Source organism: Amphiura filiformis, chromosome 20 (assembly GCF_039555335.1).
Source record: "Amphiura filiformis chromosome 20, Afil_fr2py, whole genome shotgun sequence".
Classification (NCBI taxonomy): Eukaryota; Metazoa; Echinodermata; class Ophiuroidea; order Amphilepidida; family Amphiuridae; genus Amphiura; species Amphiura filiformis.
In genome coordinates this window covers 61116173-61141454 of record NC_092647.1, presented here as the reverse complement: position 1 = coordinate 61141454, position 25282 = coordinate 61116173, and the positions used below count along the sequence as shown (strand labels likewise).

At 34.1% G+C, this 25282-nt stretch overlaps 1 protein-coding gene across 2 annotated transcripts in view; it reads right to left on the bottom strand.

The window, feature by feature from the left end:
- LOC140143077 (bombesin receptor subtype-3-like) overlaps positions 1–25282 on the bottom strand; it is a 105745-nt gene that overhangs the window by 44782 nt on the left and 35681 nt on the right. Inside the window, exon 1 of one of the 2 annotated variants that reach the window (XM_072165126.1) lies at positions 1935–2093. The exons of the other annotated variant lie outside the window; for it this stretch is intronic. The gene's annotated coding sequence lies outside the window, so the exon portion shown is untranslated. Of the gene's footprint in view, positions 1–1934; positions 2094–25282 lie in introns of those variants that run through there. 2 annotated transcript variants of the gene reach the window in all.

Genomic DNA, 25282 nt, shown 5'->3' with positions numbered 1-25282 from the left:
CATACCAAGACATGTTGAAGACACACTCTCACACGGAACCACGACTTGTGTAATCTTGAACATAACGACCAAGCAACCGCGTTATTATAACTTCCCCCCAAAAGTTTATATATTAGCATATAATATAATGACAGATCATACTTGAGTAAAAATAATAACATTGATATGAACGCTTGGAAACGTATATTTTAGTTACGCATTAGTTAAAAAATCAAAATCAAAGACAAATTATCAATTGAATTTATTGTTTATGATGTATACCGGTATTTGAAATTAGTATTAATCATGCATAATGCACTCAAATTGAAAAGACCGCGGTCAGAGCTGATTAGACACCTTTGGCCATGTAATTTTACACCGTGGCCGTGTAAATTGTTTTGAGTTTGTAGGTTTTCAGATCGTGTCATATCACATGTCTATATAAAATAAGAACGTCGAATAAAAATTTTGAAAAAGTCAATGACTTACTAACGCTGTTGGACTGCTTTTAACCTTGTTATGACACGGTCTAAGGTAAATGTTTTACCCGGCTGATTGGCACCTTCCGTAACCAATAGCCCACCACTACGTAAGTTTCAACAATAATTTAATAAACTTCACATAAATCATAATAAATGTTTGCATATTATGATCCAGCACATGCCAATGCACTAAAATTTGGTCTAAAATGCTAAATGGTTGTATGTTCTAAATTAAATGCAACACGCATTAATTTAAACATGGTATTCTTGTCGTGCCTGGCTTTTACTTTCCATCGGTATATTGATCTACTTGTTAAGCCAAGAAAGAAGTATGTCTCAGAACTTGAGAAGGTTGTTTCCAGAAAATAATATTCAAATATTGAAACTTCAAGATGTACAATTTGTACGAAAATTTAGATTCCATAGCTGCTAGGAATCCCCTGAGTATGTATCCACTTACGATTAGGGCATACTGTCATCATTCAATCTGATTTTGTTAAAACTTTATAACACCAACTAAATTCAACGATTTTTGTTTTTTGACATTTTAATTTTACTTCTGATCCTTTGTTGGCACAAGATATCCTATTCCAAGAGACATACTTTAGCTCGGATATGTTACTTGCTCAAAGAATATAGTGGGAAGTTTCCACGAGGAAAGTCCATGTACAATAATATCGAACTAAACTCCTTTAAGTAATATCATATTATAACCTCTTCAAAATCCAATAAATATCAGCAGTGTCGTGAGTGAAGTAGTATGAACAAAACCAAAAGGTAAATCATATGACGACAATTAAGTGACGGTCAGACGGCAGTACGAAAGGAATTGCTATCGGCCAGTAATGCGTATATTCCAACTCCCAATTGGCCGTCAAAAGCTCAACCATATTTCCATGCTGTTTGATATTATGCCCATTCGGTTAAGAAATAGGTTTTTAATAAGTATTTATTTACAATACAAATCGGCGTAATATCTCGTTTCATTTGGAATGTAACAACATAATATGAATGAGTAATTCAATACAAAAAACAGACCATGTTAATTGACAGTATTCTATTCTCTCCCGTTATTTTAATAGTGGGGTTTTTAGCACCAAACTTAAAACTTGCATAAATATGCATACTAAAATGTTTTACTCTGCTTGAGATTTGTCATATTTGGGGTTGCAAAGATTACTTCAAATTAAAGCGCTTGAAACATTTTTCAAATACCAAGAAAAATTCAAATATCGAAGATAAATACATTATACAGCCATAATTTTATTGATTTACCGTACATTACCGCATATGCCTTATTATTTTTTCTTTTCAGTAAGTTACATTCTTAGTATTGGGAATTTAACGAAAACTTTTAACACTTTTTCTCAAATAGGTCCGGACATTTATTATCTTCGCTATACTTACTTGACAAATATTTTATTGAGTTAGCACATTTATAAAGACAACATATAATTGTTTGTTGCTACTTACCTGTTGGCGATTTTACACTATTCCATAGAGTACAAATTTCGATCAAGTCCTCATAAAGTCAATCCAAAAATGTATGTCGAAAAACAGCCGGTGGTAAACAATCGCTAACAAAAACCTGCAGCAGTCGTTGATGTTTTACGAATAGTAATAATACGCAGCAGTGTCGTGACTAGGGACTAGCAATATGTTTGTCTCTTTCCATGCTTCTAAGATTAGCATGGGAGTCACCTAGCCACGTGCATGGGCGTATATCAATAGAATTATATGGAATGATGTTACACGAGGAATACATAAAATGCAAACATGCTCATAACAAGTAGTACGATTAATATGTCATAAAGGAGGACCTAGGTGCATAAGGGACCAACGTTCCAGTGGACTGAACTTAACATAAAAGCGCTTTTTACGCTACTTTAAACTGTCCCCTCGGAATACTAGAAAAAAGCCCCCTGTTTGAAGGGTGTTTGACGAACTACTTTTTGATTGGAATTCATACTATCAAATCCATTTTGGTGACATACCTGGTTACATTTTCAGCTTGCTTATTCTTCTTTCCTGAACTTGTTGCCGTTATTTTGGCTAGAAGCTGGTCGAAAATATATGGTACGAACTTGTTCCCTTCATCTCTGTTCATGGTATTTTGTCCTCATCGCCTGATCAAAATTGCCACTATAATATGTCCTTTGTGCCTTGGTCAGAGATGTGGGGAACTAATTCTTACCAAAAATTTACGACCAGCTTTTAGCGCCCCCAACAGCAGCAACTTCAGAAAAGAAGAAGAATTAAGGTGTCCAGTCTGATGAAGTGTTGCGTAGCAGCATGAAACTGTAACAAGTTATGTCACCAAAAATGGATTTGATAGTATGAGTTATCATAGTCATTGTTATTGACAATCCAGATAAACCTAATACAAAATCCACACTACTACGTTTAGTGAGCAATTTCTTGGGTGAGGATGCGCATAACAATACATCGACACAAAGATGACTTACGTTTCGAGGACGGGTCTTCTGAAAACATGACATCGTAAGGACGTTTTATGTAATTTATATTGGTGATTTTGCGAGACCCTGGCATGACATCATTAAGGCGCCTTTTCGGCATTTTTTTAGCTCCACGGAAATATTCGTATTGCATATTCGTGAGGCGTGTGTAAATGATATCGATCTTTTTTTCTGCCTCCGCAGGAGGTAGTTTGCTTTGAAATTGACACCTAAAATGCCGCACATTGCGCGGCATGTAGGCCGATTATACAAATTTATATTCTGACAAGTACTCTAATTTCCGCCCAATATTGAGAGCCCAATATATATCCTCCACCTCTCTGCGCCATACATAAATTCGCCTATCGCCATTTCCGAATGTTCAAAAAGGTAATCACGCTTCCTCAGCATGTGCAATAAATTAGCATTAAAATGAATCTTATTCTATAGGGATTCTAGAAACACATAGCACGTGGCGCCAATGGCGTGGGTCTATCAAGTTAATGACTTATGCATTAGAATATTTTCAAACTCATATGTTGTATAATTGAAGACCGAATTAAAAAAGACTAGCTTGCGTATGCCGTCCTGTAAACCAGACCAAAAATGCCATACTGCGCAGGTCAGCAACCAATCACGGCGCGCCTTTGTCATGACGTCAGACGCAAACTAACTTTTTAATTCGGTCTTTAATTATAGGTTGTAGCCTCAGCGCTCATCAGCAGCCACACCACCTCAATGCCTTCGGTGTGATCAGCAGCTTTATCGTTGAAGACAAGTTGGAAAACCGTTATGCTGTGGCAATGGGAATACACATCAAACAAGGTTTAATTTCATGATTACATGAAACCTGATTATTAATGCAAAAACTTTGGCTGGAGAAGTTGAAGCTGACGTTCATGGCGACACTTTGGATGTGATAATTTGACATCATGGATTGTTTTGTGCAAAATTGGAGGTATTTTTGTGCCGCGGCGAGTCAGCAGACCGACTGGCATGCATGCTAGGCTCGACTAGGCCACAATCATGACCCGATGCATTTGAACTGCAATGTATGGTATGATACGCCTAGCCGCGCCTATGGCCGGCTTCATTGGTGCCCGGGCATTGCTGTTCAAATACATGTACTAAAGTATTGCAATTTTATTGCGTTGATATAATTCGGAATAATTCGTTTTAAAGTATTTGCTTCCCCAATTCCCATGCGTGGTTGTGTTTTATGTTCTACTGAGTACTGTTGCAATATTTTTGCATGCATACCCATGACCGGTTCAAGACTTTGACTGAGAAATTTGCTTTTTGTTTGTTAAGATAAAAATAAAAAAATAAAATGCAAGAATCATCTTTCCCCACACAATACTTCTTACAAACAAGGTGTTGATATTGGCCCTTTCGATGCAAGACAAAGCACAAATGAAGTAAACAAAACAAAACAATGTTTTTGATTTTTTATTCAATTACACATACAAAAGAGTAATGGCCTATAAAAAGACCCCCCTAAATATAATAATATTAATATTATTTTAGTCCTGAATACAAAATATAATAAACAAGCATAAAAAAATCTGATACGAAAATGTGTTACTCTGAAACGTTACAATCGTAATTTTCGATGCAAGACAAAGCACAAATGAAGGAAACAAAACAAAACAATAATGTTTTTGATTTTTTATTCAATTACACATACAAAAGAGTAATGGCCTATAAAAAGACCCCCCTAAATATGATAATATTAATATTATTTTAGTCCTGAATACAAAATATAATAAACAAGCATAAAAAAAATCTGATACGAAAATTTGTTACTCTGAAACGTTACAATCGTAATTTTCAGTCAAGAAATCCACGAGAAATGACTCTTGATACAACTTAGGCATATATGCATTTAAAAAACAGAAACGGCTGCCTGCATCTGGAACTCTTCATATCTGAAAGTTTGGTTTGAAGGTCTTATTTCATACATCAGAATTATCTGCAAGATTGCAAGAGGCTTTAGGTGACCGTGGCCCTATTGGCTAATGCACAAATTTAGATTTTCTTTCTATTTAAATAATATGTTAAAGCTTATGCCCTGTAGATTACATTCGGTTCTTGAGATATGGCCTGTCAAAATGGTGCGAACCCAAAACAAAAAATTGGCAACAACTTTCTTTTTATTTTCTATATTTTTGACAAGTCCAGTTGCCAGATGATTTTCTAATTACATGTATGAATAATGCAAAGTAAAGATTTCAGATACAATTAAAAGAGCTATAGTAGGCCTACTGAGGCATGATACATGGGTAGAACACACACTGTAGACCTACTACAGAATTACGGTTGCGTTTTGGCAAATTTCAATTTGCATAATTAATTTGGGCCACTTATTAGAAAAGTTGATTAGGGCCCTAATTAATTATGCAAATGGAAATTTGCATGGAAAAAGGCATTCATGGGTTTTATATCTTATTTTGCAGCCGATCTGAACATTCTACTTTGTACAATTCTTGCATATATAATTAGAAAATAAGGCCTACCTGACATCATTGCATAACAAAAATAAAAGAGATTTGTTGCCAACTTCTTGGTTTCGCGCCATTTTGACAGGCCATATATTTTGGTAACCGAATATCCGATTAAAATAAAATTTTCAGTCGTGTAATCAGGAGAGAATGGACTCACATATTTCAATCAGACAAAAATCTATATCCAATAGCGTTACCTTAAAGCTAGCATTATAAGTGTCTCCTTAACTAATACAAAAGGTGCCCACTGGTATCTTGGAGGCATTGTCTTTTTTAAAGACATTTCTTGTTTGTTGATAATAATAAATGAGGATGAAAAAAGCAAACCTGAGGTCCTGGGTTCGATTCCCAGGCGGGATCACTTTTTCTACATGTCTCCTTTTTTTATTTGCGAGGGTGAACCTGGTGAAAAAGTATGTTTATTAATTAATTCCCGTCGAGCATGCCACTGTTTTTCCATGTTATGAAAAAAGCAGATAAAAAATCAATGCATATCCTTGCTTTAGACATTTAAAGAAAATAATAAATTTAAAGAACGACAAAATTGTGTGTTATTTTCGTCCTTGCATTACATGTGATCGATGATTTGCTTTTAGAATATATTTGTGTGTAGGAAAATGTATTACTGTCTTGTGTATTCAATTAACTTTCAAACGCCAAATCACATCCCATGCACATAAGGCAATAGAAACAAATTAGTTCGATCTTTCGATCGACCATCGATGCTTGGTCGATCCTTATTTATGAAATCAATTAATTCATCATTATTAATTGTGATAGCATTTAAATATTTGCCTCAGTATATTGATATTGAAAAATGTAAATTTAGCATTAATTCTGATTAATTAACTGTTAGTTCATTAATAGCAAGCATCGAAGCAGCATAGACGTTCGATCCAACGATTTGTTTCTGGTGCCTAATATTAAAGATATCAGCAGTGTACTTCATTGCAAAGTGCTATAAAATATATATTCTCTTTTCTGAGAATTTTTCTACCCAATAATATACGAACACATGATAATTTTGACGTGCGCATTCAAGAGTTTCGTTTAGCAAACTTAATCACTATTTTTTTTGACTCGGGAAACAAATTTACACATTTGTTACACTTGGTTACTCAATAAACATAGATTTTACCATCATTTTGTTTGTAAAAATGTATCAGACACTCACCAATAACGACTAACAATAATTCTTTTGAAGCCGTCCGCACTTGGCGGCTTATTTACACATTTGAGCAAAAGAAAGAACTGCCGGAAGCGAATTCTTCAACGTTACTAAACAAATGCATTTAGAATTACAATAACAAATAGGGGCTGGGTAATCTTATTTGTGCAAATATGGATTATATGAAAATAATTCCAATAATGTCAATATGTGATCGTGAACATAACATTAAAGTTTTACATACTTTTTTTTATTTCACAGAAATATTTGAACAAAAATCGAATTGAGCTCTTTTGAGCAGTCAATTTCAAAGTGATAAATTGTTTTGCACTGTTCAAGAACCTTTAGCATGTGTCAGGTTTTGTTTATTAGAAAATAAATCTAATCGGACGCTGTAAAGCATTATAATACAATAAGAAAATCATTGGTCAAGCTGTAAATACAATATGGACTAGGATACAAGTAATTTAAATAACTTGTAGGCAAGATAATTAAAAAATTTTCTTGTTACATCAATCGGAAAAAAATATAAAAAAATTGATATAAGATATCAAAATTCACTGTTACAAATAAAATTCAATCATCCATTTAATTACAAAATTGAAATTTTAGAAAAAAATCAAAAGAAATAAAACGATTGAAAATATAGCTGCAAGCATTATTTTAATGTCCATTATATTTGGTTACAACTTCCTGCTCAGATATTGTATTGAGTTGAAAACAAGGTGTCGTAGATGTGTGAAATCAGACACCGACGACTTTTGCCTCTAAGATTGCAGGGTTTCTTTTAGCTGTTATCAACATATCTCTGTGCAATATTTGTGTATCGGGCAGAATTAGGTTGTATTGTATATTTGAAAGAAAAAAACTTCACATGTTATTTTATTTGATCTAAATAGAACATATCCCTGTTTTATAAACGTCTCTCTCGCTTTTTGCACATTATGAAACTTTTCATATGTTGTTTTCTAGGTCAAAAGTAGTTTCAAAATAGAGTATGCAACATCTCCTTTACACAATTTACAAGATTTACTGTTTGTTTGATATATTTATTGGTTTATGTAATATTTTCAATGTTATTAAGATAGGAATAATAATTTTAAAAAATAACGAATGGTAAATACTTGTTATTCTGTATTATGTCACGGTTATACATCAGCGTGCAAGTGTCTAAAATATATGAAGTGGTCCTTAAAGCCATATTATAACTTTCCCATAAGAAATTAATTGTATTTTGTTTTTGTATAAAATGTTACCTTTTATCAATCGCTATGTACGAGTACTGTGTTATGCGCATCGTGTACGCGTTCAACTAATATTTCGATCGTAATAATATACCGTCTTTTTCAAATCTCTGATTTTGACAAAACTACATCACCTCAAGTCTTGACTTTTGCAGGGTATTTTAGTTTACTAAAGTACATAACAATCGTGTAAAAACCCTAATTTTGAGGGCGTCCTCCTCAGCAAATGTTATAATATAGCTTTAATTTGACACATACGGACCACCGATGATCACATAAAGATATAATACTAAATCCGAGTCCATTGGTCAAAAGTGTTACATAACCACAATCGGCATCTTTTTTCATTCACTGTGCACAACCTTTGAAATGTAGGTGATAAACCAAAATAGTTTATATCGTTGACAAAAAGTCTGCTCTGTCTTCTGGTCAGGTTGGTTTAGTAACAGGTACAACCTCCCCATTGAATTGGCTGACATTCTGAATTGCTCTCAGCGAAGCAGTGACAAGTTTTAAATTGTATTTTGTCGCCATGTAACAGCTACTTAGGTTTGTCTGAAGCATATATTTATCATTTACGCGGACTTTTGTGTCATCAAATTCGAGACTCAATATCTGTATTGTTACTTTGGGGGCATTTACTTTCAAGGATATATTAAAATTAAAGAAAGACAAAATATGGGGTTTTTCCAATAGCATCCTCTTGAAATCATCGATTTACCCCAAAGTTTACGAACATTTTGTTGTCAACGGACACATATCACCCACACCCCCCCATACACAACTGACTAACGTCTTAGATGGTGTGGGGGTGTGTGGGTGTGTGTAACAGTTAGTTATCTGAGGATAACAATAATTTTCCAGTTATATGTTTATAGCCTATATCTTTCTACTATCGTTCTTTAATATCATTTTTGACGTTTTTCTTTTTCTTTTCTGTGGGGATTCTTGCTTGCCATTTGTCATTCGTTTCCGTTTCCAAATGTTTTGCTTTTTGCGGGGCTTTTTGTTCCTGCTTGAAGTATCTGTCAAGCTAAAAAGGCAGCAAAATAATTGCATTTCCCCTGCTTTTTACAACCCATGGGTAGATAACACAACAGGGACGATGCGTCAATACTAGTGTTATCCATTATAAGATTTGCATTAACTCTACAATTGTTGCAGACAGACGTGAAACCCAATTGGATCATGTTAAAATAATATTTTGACATCTGGTTTATCCTTTCCATCTTGTTTTTAATTTGGTCAATGGCATTAAACCAGAATAAGACAAATTTGATTTCAACTTGCTAGTTGATTGACATCTAAGAAAATGTTTCGTTCAACATGTTTGTTATATTTTTTAAAAATTAGTATTGTTTCTTTATTTTAGCCAGGAGCAGTTGTACAGCTTTGTATGTAGGTAATGCATAAAGGATCTCGCTATTTAAGCGTTAGTGCCTGACACTTTTAATAATCAAACTATTTCAAAACAAAATTTCTTCGTAACTTTATGTGTGTAGTTCTACTTGGTGTAAAATAATTACTCAGCAATCGTTCTAATCCAGATATATTCCAATCAATAATAATTGTCTGGCCAGTAGACGAAGTTGGAAACTGATCAACAAAATCACTGATAGAAAGGCATGCAGTACAGGTCAGCTGAAGGAAACACACAAAGTGAAAGGGTCACCAATTGGTACAACCACTTCAAAGGCCTTCTTAGAAGCCCTTCTGACATTGATGACGAGGAAGAAGAAATAACACCAATCTTAGACGAGCTTGATATTAAAGTGGGGGCCATTTGATAAAGAAGAATATGAAGCAGTTAAAGCATCTTTGGTTGAGGGAAAGAGCTGTGGGAGAGGAAAACACCCAGAAGTGCTAAAGATATGCGACCTAGATGGCATTGTGTTAGGGTTCTGCAATGACGCACTTCTCAAAGGAAAGAAACCTGATCAATGATCCATACTTAATATTGTTCATATCGCCAAAACAGGAGATCTTAGTTCAGGAAGCAACTATCGTGGTATCAGTCTGACCTCCATCGTAGCCAAAACCTACAACAGAATGATACTTAATAGAATCCAACCAATAAGTGTCAAGTATCTGAGAACAAATCAGAATGGATTTAGAGTTGGCAGTACGACTGTTGGGCACATCCTAGCACTACGTAGGCTGATTGAAGAGTTGAAGGCACACAACCTGCGATATTAACAGTCATCAACTACACGAAAGCTTTCAACACCATCCATAGAGGCAAGATCTTGAAGATACTCCATGCCTATAGTATTCCGGAACTCATTGTTGAAGCTATTGGCAAAATGTACAAAAACACAAAAGCCAAAGTTATATCACCAGATGGCGAGACAGAATTGTTTGAAATCTTAGCAGGAGTACTTCAAGGGGATACCCTTGCCCCAATTTTGTGGGTGATTGTCCTAAACTTTGCACTGAGAATAGCTATCGATGGAAATGAAGAGGAGCTAGGGTTACATCTGGAACAGAGGCGAAGCATGAGAGTTGGACCAGTGGTGGTGACAGACTTTGAATTTGCTGATGGCTTTGTACTTTGTCTGAGGAAATACATCAAGTGCAAGAACTACTTCATAGAGTTGAGCTGCTAAAGGGTCCTGAAGATGGATGGAAGTAAAACAAAGTATATGTCCTACAATAATAGGAAAGAAAGCGTCGCAACAAATGAGGGTGTATCTTATAAATTTATCAATAAAAAATTGAGATACTATGATGAAAGCATTATTTTCCATTAAAGCTTAAAAGAAAATCACATGAAAACAATTAGTACTCGCAAAACAAACACCATCGCACATGGAATTAAAAAAGGCTTTTGCTATTATAATAAGTAATAATTCATAAGTAAGTAATTAATCGACTGTCTAAGTTTCAAAAACAGAACTTGTTTCTGTATTTCGTTAAATGATTGACAGGGTGGTGTGAATTTGTGAAAGTAGTATTACAAATATCTCCCTCGTGTGTCTCAGTCTGTAAAAAGAGCCCTTGGCACTAATATCCATTGTGACGCAGGTATTGTTTAGACGATGCCATCAATTTGAAATAAATGCTTGTGGTAATAATAAAACAAAATGACGGAAATACTAGTTGATATTAGTTTAACAAAAATAGTGACTGGTTCAAAGGAGGTACCTCTTTGAAGCACATAGACGAGCAAAACATTAGAGAGTCTACAAACTCTCTTCATGAAATCTGCCATGATAAAACTATTGATTTTATCTTTTATACCAAAGTAGTAAAACTGGAAATTCCCCATTAATTCATGCTGCCACCTTCAACATATTACATCCATGGGGACTTTCTACGGTCCAAAAATGGATATGATTTTATTTGTTTTTCTGATCAAAGCAGGGTTCCCCCGTTAAAGTCTTTATACACAAACTCTTGAATGATTACTTGAAAAGGGGTTCAAAAATCTCATGAAATAGCTTCGAATTGTAGACAAAGATTAATACTCAATTTGATTTACTAAGGACACATCACAATACGGAAAACAAGTTTCCGTGTGGTATAAGTAGTTTTATTATATACTGTTACATTTTCAGTTAGTTCCCCCATTTGACTGTTTACAGTCGGGTTAAGACATGTAATCACAATAAGAATAATATTTTTTACAATTGCATAGCAAAGGTTTATGTCTCATGGTCGGCAATTCTTCTCAAGAATAAGCAGATTAAAATCCGTTTCGTATACGTTATTTATCTTTCGGTGTATTTTGGTTGAGTTAAAAGCAATTTGTTGGGTAATAAACTTCGGTTTATGGGCTCTTAACAGCTACACAGTTCGTGTATGGTATTTCTAACACATGTTAGTTGGCAAACCTGAAAACAAAATCAGTACGACACCCCTTAAAATGATATTAAATATTCTAGGGTGACTTTTACTAACATTTATTTACAACGCATTGTCCATAAATCCGTCATTTACGTCAAAACTCTAGCATATAAATTCTGGAAGAGTTATGGCGCGTTTTACGTTACGTCGTAAATGTTAGTGAAATACAACCTATTACCACGATCGCACTAATAAACAATGATAGTTCATGGTTAAATTTTAATGTCAAATATATCTCACGCTTTATATTGTACTTACAATAGAATGCTGCAAAGGTAATATTTATTTGGTTCCCGTTATAAGTTTGATAATATAGCATACGGTTCAATGTCATTTTGGCAAATTAGTTGTTATGCATTTTGATGTAAAATTTAATTGGCTTTGGCCGCAGACATTTTAGGTCCATGACGGTGGCGTTGGTCTTTTATTTTAATAGAATGTTTAGTGTTCATAGTTTTTTTTTTTCAACAATTTTGTTTTTTATTCCCTGTACCTAGTGTTTATAGTTAATCATGACATTAGTTTATAGTGCTATAGTGTTTTCTAATCAGAAAATTATAAAAACATTTCATAGCAGATTACCGTATTGCAAGTAATACACTATAGAGATAGAGCAGATCGAGATATTCAGGGACATATATAAATATTACTGATGAAGATAGAGATCCCTATAAGAGACACACTTCACATGGGAAACTGCTTTCTTTTTGTCTTTCTTTTTTTTTTTTAAAGAAAGATGCACTATAACTTTGTATTGTCAAATAGCATCTCGAAGCAAGTTTGGACCACGTTCTATCACATTAACATCATTCTGGGGTAGGTTCCAAGAGGAGATATTAACTATTTACTTGTCTTTTTCATAAAGTCCATATATTACGTTTTTCTTGGCGATATCTTAGCAGGTCATGTACGCATGCTCAATAAACTATGACATTTTAACCATGAGTTGTTGGTAAAACCGCACATAATTCAGTCTCTAAATTCTGATACTCTTCCCTTTCCTGGTATATATATCTGCAAGAATATTTTGCCGATGAATCAATATATTCAAATAAATAAGAAACAAAACAGATAAAAACGTGACAAGTTCTGAACGTTGCATAATCTTGCATATCCTTGTTTACATTTTATTTTGAATAAAACCCCAGAAAAATTACTCTAATTATCTTTTTAATCATACATAATTAGTACATTTGTTAACATTACAAATAAACATTACAAAAATAATTTGAATAAATTTGGACGGTTAATAAGAGAAGTGATCAATTCAGTAAACATTTTGGACAACTATATTTCAAACACAAACTTAACATGTGATATTCAATAAATAGTGTATGTTATTTTGATTAAGCTATGGAAAAGGGTAAAAGGTTTTATTGCTAACGATTCGTTTACGTCGAGTAGGTTCCCTCTATCACCATTTTTAAAGGTTTACACTTGATCGCGTTGCTTTACTACGTAACAAAATTTCCATGTTGTAAAAACCTACTCACTCAGAAAACGAAAACCATGTTACGATCTGTTTTTTGCTACATGCAACGCACACAAGCTCAAATTACTCTTGCAACATCCATTAAAGATATGTGATTTGTACTTGGCAGCGTTTGGAATGAAAGTAATTTTCGAGAAACCAGGTAAAATGGGCTTTTTAATTATCAATAAAGCTTTACTCTTTCCTCTTAAAATAGGTCACATTGACCTTTTACATGAAGAATTCAAGAACCTACCTTATCTTGTATTTGTTACTACGTCATTCGGCTTACTTGTCATTAAAGAAATTCAATCAGAAAAAATACATTCGCCATCTAGTATTTATTTTTCTCTTGGCTATAACATAATGCTTTCATCAACCAAAGGCGCCGAAAATCTATAAGTTGCATACTTGTTGATCGACGCAATCGTTAATTGAGAGCAGTTGACTCCTCTCCTTTCTGTTTGTTTTGGCTTTGTTCTAATAATAGCATTTATCAGTTTTCTATTTCATTCCATTTCTTTCTATCTCTCTTCAAGAAATTCCTTTTTTGCTTTGTGTTCTTTTCTATTGGTCTCCATTCGTGACATTGTTATCTCATTTTGTCTGTCGTTTCCGTTTCCACAAATTGTGGTAATATCTGTCAATTTTTTATGTAAAAAAATTAATTACATTTCCCCTAATTTTTCAAACCTTTTTTTACACAGCACAACAGCCTTGCTACGGCGCGTCTTTCTAATTGTATTATAAAGAATCGCATTAACTTCACAATTATTGTTGCAGACAGACGTTGAAAGAAATGTGATAATATTACAATAATATTTCAACGTCTGATTCATCCTACCATTTCCAGTTTTGTTTTTAATTTGGTAAATCCAGAAGAAGATCTAACAAATGTTATTCTAACTCGCTAGTTGATTGACATGTAAGAAAATGCTCCGCTGAAAATTGGATTTGGAGTATTGTTTCCCAAATGAGTATTGGTTTCTTTATTGTAGCCCAAAGCAGTTGTGCCGGTAATGCATCAATGATCTCTCTATTTAAGGGGCCAGGGCCTAGAGCTTCTAATATAAGGAAAATAGAAAGTAAAACTTCCTTTCTAACTTTTCGTATATATGTTTACTTCGTCATGTTCGTGTAGCAAGAATGCATTCCAATAATCCATGTAGTTTTGTAATCTGGTTATTCAATAATTGGCTGCCTAAAAATAATAACTATACTAATCAGTAATTGTCTCGCCAGAGCCCAATCAACAATTGTACCAATCAGTAATTTGAAGACCAGAACAAAATAAGCCCAATCGGCATTGGATGTTTGCAATGCATTGTGGGGTATTTTTTGCAGTTTTGGGACACTTTGCCCTTTGACCTATTGGGCTTACAAAATATAATCTAAAATGTTTTACAAGAATGAAAACAAACCCAAAAAATATTATTACTGAATAAATTAATTATTTAAATATTTTTAATTACAGCAATTTCCCCGATATGTCAAAGGTCAAAGTGTTCCAAAAACTGCTCTCAAAAGCAGGAAGTTATAATGGCGATTGGGCTTATACTGTCAAATAATAACATTCAATAACTGGCTGACCAGAACACAAGCAGTATAAAACATGGATTTAAGCAGCATGAATAATATTGTGGTGAAACATCATATATACAAGTAACAAACAATAAAGCACCCATGAATAGTTAACCAATCTCAATTGATAAGACAGTAGACTCCGGGGATTGTATGTGTGGTGATGCATGTTCGAGCCTCAGCAGTTCAAGTGCTTTAACAAACCAACCAACCAATCGAAAGTTCCTATATTTTAGCTTTTCAGAACCTTAAAGGAAGTGTCCGGCAATCACAACATTACGTCTCATATGTTAGAAAAATAATTATCAAGCACGAATCACGTGGTTTTATTTAAAACAAACTCATATTAACCATAAAAACGAAAAAACCAGCCATCTTTCGGACTCATTGCACCTGATGGGCGAGAGTGACAACCTTGAAATTGGTATTAAAAGATGCGCTGTGACAATCTGCATAATGTCAAATCAATATAAATTTCATAATTTGCTTAAAAATAGCCGTGATAACTTTATTTCGTTCAGTACCGTTTCGTTCCATTCCGTTCCGCTGAATACAATGAGCCGAATTTTAGTGATTAAAATCAGGTTTTAGATTTTTGACCAACTTCATACGAAATCCCAGTTTCTTATCTTACACAACCGATCATTTTTCAACTGTCTCGTCAACAGACCAAATCTTCAATTCCCTCGACTGAAAAAAGTGTGTCGTTACTGTATATTCTGCGTTTATTATTGTGACAACTCATAAAAGTCATATGCACATGATCAGTATGGTTCGACTATAATTAAAACCTTACTTATAAATATGCACGTGATCACCTCCGCGCTGCCATAAAAGCCTTGTAGACAGGGAGTGTGGAAGTAACCTTCGACACAGCATGTTATCTTCCTGTACATTTGAATGCGAAGGCGGTAAACGACACCAAATTTTGCAGCAAATTGTTCAATTTTGTTTAACTTTGTGATATTATTGTAAACGTTTCCGTTGATAAATATTTTTCCATCTGCGAATACTTTCAAAATGTTGTTTTTGATAACATATTACAAATTTGGAATCACCCATGTTTAACAAATTTGCTATTCAATTAATACTTAAATTTGATGATATTTATCTAAAGAGTTCATATCCTTTTCTGTGGCATGAGGATTTGGTTACGTGTTTTATATGCGACCAAACTTATATTTATAAATATAGTTGAAGGTAGCTGATGATTTCAAGTAATACAATAGAGATAGACAGAAATATTATTGATATCTCTAAGACACATTTATGAGAAGTTACACTTATGAAAGAGGCACTAAGAATTGGGTCAAGAAGGAAGTGAGACACTGGTCGTTTTCCGGTTCGTTCTGAAATAATCAATTGTTAACTTTTGCCAGCAGCCCAACGTCAAACCAAGTGTCATTTGTTTACACTGCAATAATATTATACTTTTACTACCATAGTACTGTGACCATTCTGCGCTATTGTCCCTTGCAATATATTTTACGAACTATAGTGCAGACAACATTTACAAAATCACAAGCCTGGGCATGTATATTTCTTGGGTCACTATGATTAATTTCAGAATAGATTTCAAACATATGGACCTAGTTTAGTTCGGTCACCCATTTTTGGGACCTGAGAACACATCAGACGCACCAAATTGGATCCTCATTATAGGAATATACAAGGAATGTCCTTCTGATATTAAATAATTTCTTGGAATTCGGGATATTATGCAAATTGTATGGTAAATTATAAAAATTTGATATTTTTTACATTAAAACAGTCCTCGAAGTAAAATTTATAAATCTACTAATATGTAAAAGTGTATGTAGCTGGGATGAAAACCCGATCATCATATGAAAATTTTGACCTTTTGTATTGAAGATAAATTATACATTTTAGGTCTTTTGAGAAACTTCATGTATATCTTCAATACGAAGGTATACACTATTTGCTACCTTATTTAGTCGAATGTAGACAATGATATTGACACGTACTTGGTGTCCACGTAATGACCCATGTGTAGTTGAACGACTTTTAATAAGGACAGTATGTCCGCGATGATACGTGCAATGGATGAACGGTATATGAAGCCATCCGAAGTTGGCTGGAATTAAAATAAATCACAGACATCTTCGATCGGTAGATACTCAGCTCGAAGAAGCAATGTTTCCATCTATAGTTCCGAGAGACCTGTTTGTTTGCTTCATTAATTTTTTTGTTTGGTTGATTCTTTTTCACCCAAATCACAGCGCAACAGCTTTAAGTAAGTTACTTACGTCATTGATGGAAAAAAATAATTTAACGGTTTCTTTCTCAGGGCATGCACTTTTCAATGTCACACGGTACCAATTAACAAGACGTTTTAGTAGTCTCCTCTGCCATCATGTTGATTCAACTCACGCGACCCACAACAACCGTGTGGCAATGGTATCCCAAAGAACTCCTTTGATTGGCTGTAAAGCCCGTTTTGAGAACACACAGGTCAAAGGTATAGATCCAAAAGACCCAATACATTCATAGCAAAACCCGTGGACTGGAGTACCTACCGAACTCGTGAATCGGAAACGGCGCTGGTACAAATGTGCAAGTGGAAAGCGGAAAGTGCTATATTTGGCAATTAGAAAATAGTGTTGTCACATGATGCTTGCAACAACGTCAAGGGAGCAGTCCTAGCTTTCAAATACCGTTTGTTTCATTCTTTTTGGTTTCGGCAATTCAGAGATCTGCTTCACTAAACACAAATGTATGGAAACTTTGTGCCACTTTTTGGAAAATTGAATAGAATGCTATATCCAAAAACCTGTACTATACAGTACAGTTAATAAAAGAACATTCATTTGTAGGATAAGAAAGATTATGTAACAATCGCCCAGTAAAATTTCGTTGCAATATTTCGTTGACATGAGTTTAATTTTACATCAGAGTGTGCAATATCTGATTGTCTTTTACATGTCTTAAGTGACAAAGATGACAGTATATACCATACTTATCATTTCACGAACTCTTGATAAACTTGATGCTATCATTGATTTACATGTACAGCGCTCTTCTCTAGTAAAAGTGGCACAATTGTGATTTTATCCCTTCGTTGTTAACTAAACATATCTCGAGATTTGAACAAAGCAAATAGAACAAACGGCATTTAAAAGCTAAAACTGCGTCCTTGACGTTAGTGTAAGCCTCATGTCACAACATTATTATTGCCAATGAGGGCGCTTTTCACTTGCACAATTTTTTGAGAGAGACTTTATACGTTAAAATTGGCATCGGTTTGTATGGAGAGCGAGTGAAATCAAACCTGCGGCGGAAGAGACTAGACGTTTGGACGACGTTTTGTGTAGAGCGTGAATATTTTTTTTATTAGAGAAACAATCAAACAAAACACAAACAAAAGCATAATATTCAATATAACACACAAAAACACCGAGTACATACAGTTCAGCTAGAAACTTATTTTTTAAAGTAACTTAGAATTTTAAGCTTCTATAAAGAACCATTGTTTCATCTGATAAACGTGACTTGGATTTAGTTACCAGTAATCAAATAGAACAAGAATGTGTAGAATGCACACCAATGCTCGTCTCATCACCTGTCACGAGTACTTTTTAGCAAAGAAACATGGGAATTCTATCAACAATGTACATGTACTCTATGAGAGAATGTGTTGTATGTTCTAAATGTTTTATTTATGCTGATCTTCCAATCAAGGCCCACGAGAGAGATTTGTAGGATTATTCAGGAAATGTTTACATTACGACACTTGCGTTTGTCTAATGCTTTATAAATGTCGATCTTAGTATCATGGCCTACGACAGATAATTGTAAGGTTATCGTAATAACGTTTACTTAACCCTTTTTTGATATTCAGTCTGTGGTGTCCTCCTAGAACAATTCATGTATCAAATATCCACAGCACGTCTCAAACACATTCCTCGTCTAACTCACACATTTGCATTTGCGCGTTGAATTCTTTCCGGCTTTAAACTAAGTTTCGTTGAATAACAAACCGTAATGTAATTCATTACGTTTTTTGTGCTAACATGTTTTGCTCTTGTCAAAGCCGTAGGTGATTTAAATACGCGTCTACAATGATATTGTTTTGGCTGGTTTGTGTATAGCAGGGCGTGGTAAAACTGTCGTCCCCTTTATGCATCTATGTGATAAAAGAGGAACATTTTCAGCGTAAATGTGAATAATTAGCATAATTAGCACTCCAATACGTTGGTACACGTGCAAGGCGAGTGCAAGTCCCGATGGAAACAGGACGTTTTACCATGGCACTGACATCCAGTTTTCCCCAGTACATGTTCACACCGGGCATTCATACTACATGTAATTAATCTTAATTAACACTAACGCTCATTATCAGTCTTGACAAGATACCGTAGCTAATGCTTTTTTTTTTTTTTTTTGGTATATCATGCAAATTTTCACACTTTTATGATTTATTTTTGCTTTATTTTAAACTAATTCTTCAGCGGGGAGGTGATCTCATATTTTTTTAAATATTTATCGTTTCATGATTGATCGTTAGGCTTTTTATTAATTTCGCCCCTTATGCATTTCCTTATTTTTTTTCTTTAAGTTTATACTATTATAGCGCCATCTATAGTTGGTATATTTTTGCAGGCGAACTGGTATTGGGGTGAAACGTCTCGAATTCAACCCGATTTCATTCTCTGACTACCTCCCCGTATATTGAAATTTCAATAAAGTGGTAGCCACCAACAGGCTGTTTGGTTAAAATTTCTTCGGAAATGCATCGATTTGAAGCGTCAAATTACAGAATGGTAATGAGAAAAATATGATCCAGTTTGCAAAAACTCATCAACGATGAGAAAAATGGGGTTGATAATGCTGTTGATCGGGTTGCAGACATTTAATATGTCATTAGGTCAAATTTGTTACACAATACAATATGCGTTAAGAAATTTCCTCCTTTCTTATCCTCCACAATAGTCCACATCATCATCATCACACCACCACCACCACCACCACCACCACCACCCAGCACCACATATCAAATATTCAAATTCATCTTCGGCAAAATCGTATTAATCTTGTGTTCTCTATAATTTTAGAGTAAGATCCTTTAATTGATATTTAATGGCATCATCCGTAGTGACTGTATGATTTACAACCAGAAGGAATCATCATCATCATCATCATCTAGTCACCATCATCAACATCTACACCACCCCATAGCACAACAACTACCAACCACCACGACTACCACCAACACCAACACCACCAATAACAATAAGTTCAAAACTTCTTCTGCAAAATCGTATTCGCCTTATACTTATTCTCTATTTTTAATAAGATTTTGACTTTTGAAAGAATTAATCATACCATAATGAATGTATCATTTCCAACCAGTACGAATATCTTAGATCAACACCGTGAAATAGCATTTGTTTTCCAGACATGGGATTTCCATTGCCAGAAGCATTTTAGTACATTATCAGGAAGAAGCAAATTGTTTACATCTTGCAAATAATATTTGCCGGTAAAATCCAAGGTCTCTTCAATTCTCATACATTTTCACAAATTAAAATGCCATATGGTCTTGTTAAGTTGTTTTTGTTATTTGTGTGTGTGAGCATGCCGAGGTGTGGGTGGGGTGCTGGTATATTGTGTCGTGCATGTTCTAAGAAAAAATGTCTATCATTAATTGAATCCACCACAACACTGTAAAGTTGACAGTATTGGACAGCAAATAGACAGACAAATACTTTCCCAGCAAACACAAAACGTTTTCGACATCATTCACAAAAGGTTATAAAAGGTTGTCAGAAAACGTTTAAATGTCGGGTTATATAAAGGGTACATTAATAGTATAAAACGTTTTCATAACCTTAAAAAACATTTTGTGATAATCTACTGCTCAGTAAACAAAAATGTTGTACAGAAAACGTTTAAATGTCGGGTTATATAAAGGGTATAAAAAACGTTTTAATAACATTCCAAAAACATTCTTGAAAACTTGATACAAAACATTCTAAACAGAATGTTATTTTGGGGTTGAAAAAATATTTTAATATATTTTAAAAACGTTTTCATGACCTTTATATAACCCGACATTTAAATGTTATTAAAAGATTTTGAAGAAAAAACATTTTAAGAACATTTCTGTGTTTGCTGGGTTCAAATACACGGGCGACCTCATTCAATAAGTATTGACACAATATTTGGCAAAAATATTTGCAAAGGTTATTTACAATAACATTTTTTGAAAACATTTAAAAATATTGTTGTCGTGTGTTTTCATACAAAACGTTTTAAAACGTTATTATGACCTTTATATAACCCGACATTTTAATGTTATTAAAACGTTTTTACCTAAACCAAAAGCCAAAATATAACTTATTTAAAACGTTTTTAAAACGTTTTTGTGTTTGCTGGGTTGTTTATAGAACTTGATTTGAAATGAAAAGTTTACCTGAAGGCTAAACTATAAAATGCTCAACATTAAGGGTACACAAGATATTGTTGGTCGAAGTAGCCAAAAATCGATTTTCATTGTTTAATTCAATATATTATTGAACAATAACGCTTTGAAAAATTGCTTGATTTATTGTTGTTAATGAGTTAAGTACGTTATACAAAAGTGTTGTTGTTTCAGCCCTCTTTACAACATAACTCAAGAACTACAGGACCTACAAAAGTATATCTGTGATATTTGAATTCTTCTACACACCCGCTTTGAAATGATCAATGCAATTTTTGCCAAAACTCACTACCATTCACAAGATGCTGTGAACTGCAAAATTGCAACAGTTTAAAATAGTTGCTAACCTTAAAGTCATTTAACCCTAGAACTACTAAGGGGTGAAGGGTGGGGTACCGTCATTAAAAAAAACCCGTGCGTGCTTACGCCCAAATGACCTTAGCTAATCTTAGATCCATCCTTTGCGCTCATTTTAGTGACAACATTTTACACCAGCATCTTACCCAGGGGTTAGACCGGTTATCAAAACTGACCAATAGAGGGGGAGGGGGTGGGGGTTGGTGAGGCCCACCATTGTTTTCATTTCATTCATGTATTGAATTTTTACTTGTTAGTAGTCATTTCCTTCATATCAATTTGTAAGCGCTCTTTTAGCAAAGTCATAGTTCATTGAATTTACAACCGTATGGCAAAACAGGCGAAAATAGTAACTTTTGCACAATTGTGGAAAGAAAATTGGCCATTGCTCATTCTAATGACGTTTAGTATATGGACAACTATGAGTGTGCTTTTTCATTTAATGATATACAATTTGAAAAATATGGTAAGTAACACTTAAGGTTTTGACTTTTAAAACATACATTTTGGTCAAAAAATGTGCTTGGATAGGTAGTTTTCAACAGATTTACCACATATGTTTGTAGAATTTTTAGCCGAAAATCAATTTTGCCTGTACTATTGTACATAGCCAGAATTTCCCAAATTTGCATGGAGGCGCTGACATTATGATGTCATAGCGACATTATGTAGGAAATTCTTGTACTTAAACTTATACTTATTTTGTACTTGTTCCCATAGCTATACAATGGTACCAAATACGGTAGAACGGTATATGGCGTTTAAGGAAAATTAAGAGGGGGTTGCAATCTCCCTTCGTAATCCGTATTACAAAATATTCTAGGGTTACGAGGCGTTTGTATTTTACAATCAAAATACAAAATTAGAAATTGCTAAACGTTAAAGTAAAACGTTTTACAAGGCTGTCAATAAATAGCTACATACAGTTTTAACAATTAATAATTACTTTGGAGTCTTTTCAAATTTAATTTAATTTTGTTATTATATCTGTTACTCTATATTGTACCATATATTTTAAGTTTATTTTTACAGTGCAGTCTCAATCCATCTTGCCCATCATTTACATTAAACTAGCTTGTCAAGTGCATATCATCACAGCTTATCTTAAATCAGATCCTATCGGTAAATCGGTAAATTGCTATATGAATGAATTGCGTCATTCCCTCGGCGTAGTTCTTCTCCTTCAGATCGTGAGCTAATCGTATGTAACGTCAGCACACCTCCTTAATTCGTATTGTTGACACACAGGATTGTAAACTTGGAGCCTACTTATACCAACATATTTTGACCTTTCCTATATGTGGTTTACTGTAGTCATACCGCGAATCTTGTTCTTCCTCAAATAAAATTTAGAGTGAGTGAATTTAAAATCCATAAGATTTTTTTATTTTATTAAACATGGTCAGAGTGGTTCTTTTTAAAAAGCCGTTTTAAGTGAAATAATTTAGTACAGAAATTTAATCGAATATAATTTCCGCATACAAAAATATGCTGCTATACATTGGTTCGCATCAAGTTCGGCAGTGACGTAGGTGCGTATTTCGATGGTTGCAGTATCAAATCGCGCACCTAAAGTTAATCACGCAGAGCGTACACGCACGTGTACAATGGCGGTTTTCGGCACGCTTTCAGCGCAACCGCGAAAAAGCATTTAAGTCACTTTCGAACTTGAGATGAACTAAAGAAATAGTGTACGTTTCTCCTACTCCGCCGGCCTGACTTGCACACAAAATTCCCATCACAGCATACTACTATGATTGACATTTAGCTACCGAATTATGAATTACAACTAAAATGAGAGGAGGAGAAAGACCAAGGAAGAGACAACAAATTGTGTATCAGTGTAGACTTCCCTTATCCCGGACTTTGCTAAATATAATATCAACACACATGCAACAAAATAATGGAATTATAAAGCTTAAGCTGTAAACAGCTCTGCCAACCAAACTCTCTGTATGTATATACAATTCTACTGCTAATGTAGACGTCTATATTCTGAAACATAACACACAATAAATAATTTAACGCAGGGTCAGTATTTATCATTTAGTGAGAACATAATAAGGAAACAATTAATGGAGAAAATCAGTGAATATTAAAAATTGCTAAGCACTGAATGTATAAAAATAGTTAGCTGTATTTGCGGCTACTCTTGCCAACACAATAACGAAAGGTAAACGATTGTGTCCTCAGAAAGCAATCTTCTCCTGACCAGAGTTCTATGAACCATACAACTTCAATCATATCATTTGTAATGCATTAACGTTACCAGTATTGGAATTAGGATTTGTGGGAAGAATTGCCTATTTACTGTAATGTTTATGTATATAAACATGAACTGTTTAAACTATGATGTTATTATGGATGTACTTTCATCGGACGCTCTTATAGCTCGTATCCTCGCATTCTACGCGCATCGGAATTCATATCGCGTCAGTAAATGCGGTGATTACGGGCTGAATCAGACACATGCGTTGCCCAACAGTGTAGATAAATTGTATCCATTATTGTCCATGTATTTTGGATTTCGCTACACAATCAGTGATAAGGACAGACTTCTGATATGGCTATATTCATGACATGATCAACAAGAACTCAACTTCCACGAACTCTTCAAATGGTTCGAATACTTGAAACTTTTTTCAATGTTGAATACTTAAATTGCGTCAATATTTATTGTCAGAATCTAACTTTATTTCTTTAAATTGCAGTTTATTTACGGACTTTCCACTTCCATTTTCCTTACCTGACCTGTCCCTAGCATATACCTATTTATGTTTGGGGTTTTAAGCCTTTATTCTCATTGTGTCCATATAGTTAAATAAAATTCTACTTAATTCTTTCTTTTATTGAATATCGTTTACGTCGAAGTGGTTTTGGAATATGTAAATCCTGTCAATCGTGTTTGCGCTTGTCATGCTGTATGATATGTTTCTATTATCATCATCATTAGCATACGTCTTCAAACCATTCGCTCTTTAATTTCTCTGGTACCTTTACCCACCCACACTTGTTTCACTTGACCTAATTGTCTGAAGTTTTATTTGTCATGATTGTGCTTGAAATTAATGTTGATGGTACTTAGTATGGAATCTTTATTCTCATTTAGTCGATATCGTTGAACAATACTGATGATAAAAGTCTACTTAATTCCAAACACTGTGTCTCTTTCTTTTATTGAGTACTGCGTGAATTATAATTACTTGAAACATAATGTTGTCACTAAATTAAAGACTAAACTAAATGTCTTCGATCAGAAACATCACACGTTGCGATTCAATTGAATGTGTTCTTTTGAAATATTTTAATTTAAGATATATGGAATAACTAATTACTTTCTCTCTCTCATGAAAGAATTGTTGTTAAGAAAACATTAACAACACTAACTTAAATAGGAAATTGGCAGTCCAGGTACAATATTGATCAATACTTACGAGGAAATATAATTATCTTGCAGCTTGTAAAAATCAGTTATTGAATCCTTATTTATTCCAATACAAAAATGTGTGTACACGTCGTATTTAGTATAATTAGAGTACATATACTTTATTATTTTATCATTTCAATTTGGCAAAATTCAAGCTTGTTAGTTTAGTAGACATTTTCACATTTTTGTTTTGTTTTAAAGGAATCCTGCTTGTGTACCAGATTTAAGACCATGCCACTGGCATATATGAAGATATACCAGTGATAACAAATTACATGTCGCTTGTAGTTAAATCAAATTATCTTGTTAACTCTTAGGTCATTAC